The following is a 1,142-nucleotide window of genomic DNA, read 5'->3' as shown; positions in this document are numbered from 1 at the left end:
CCGGGCATGGTGGCACATGCCTGTAGTCCCAGCTACTCGGGAGGCTGAGGCAGGAGGATCGCTTGAGCCCAGGAGTTTGGGGTTGCTGTGAGCTAGGCTGACGCCACGGCACTCTCGCCCGGGCAACACAATGAGACTCTGTCTCAAAAAAAAAAAACAAACAAACAAAAAAAAAACTTTGCCACTTGTCAGAAGCATAATTTAAAACCTAGAGACAAAAAGAAACCATGTTATACCATGGTTTTGCATGGTTTGCAAAACCATATTTAGCTTATATGAAAAATTACAAGAATCTCAAACCAGTTCTTTTTATTTTGAAATTATTACCGTTACCAAGAAGCTGAGAAAGGTAATAGATACATCAGCCTGCCTCTGGATGGTACAGGCATCATTTAAGCAGCTGAGCATGCTCCAACTTTTCTTGGCTGTTTTTCCTTTTCCCTTTTCTCCATCATGGGAACATGCTGTTGCCTGTCCAACTTGCCGGTGCAGCTCTAGAGATACAGATAAATCATGTTTAAGTGAAAGTTTCTACTGGGAGTACCGTTGCCGTGAAACAGGATATGTATTTTGCTGGGCTATTTCAGTTGAAATCAGATATACTTAAAATAAAAATAAGGAGTCTTTGTTTACTAAACACGATTATTTGATAGCAGTAATTCCAGATGCTAAAATCAACAGATTTCCATGGGCTCTTTGTTTTACCCTGTCTCACACTACATGCAACAACCGTAAAGCATTCCCTTAAGCCGTGGATGCTTAAAACAATAACAGACTTTGTACAGCTTAGTCAACAGCTTCATATAGCTCATTAGACTTCTTTTTCCTTTCTAATCACATAAAACGAATTAATCTTGGTTGACTGAAACAACATATCAAGTGGGACTTCTAATCACCAATTGCTGTAGAAACAAAATCTGGGCGTCAAGTTCCTCAAGACAGGCACCAGGTAAGTAATTTATCACCTCTGTCTTAAAGTGCCCATATTTTGAATAATACTAAATTCAACAATTGAAAAATCAGACAATGAAAAATGAAAACGTTTAGAATGGATATTTCACCATAAAAGGAAAACGTATGGAGATTCCTAGCTCCAGATTTTCTAGATTTCAAGATTAGTTTTCTATATTTAAAATCGTGCT

Source organism: Propithecus coquereli, unplaced genomic scaffold (genome assembly GCF_000956105.1).
Source record: "Propithecus coquereli isolate 6110/MARCELLA unplaced genomic scaffold, Pcoq_1.0 Scaffold64, whole genome shotgun sequence".
In the NCBI taxonomy this organism is placed as follows: domain Eukaryota; kingdom Metazoa; phylum Chordata; class Mammalia; order Primates; family Indriidae; genus Propithecus; species Propithecus coquereli.
The sequence above is the reverse complement of the archived record's forward strand: the minus strand, read 5'-3'. Positions refer to the sequence as shown.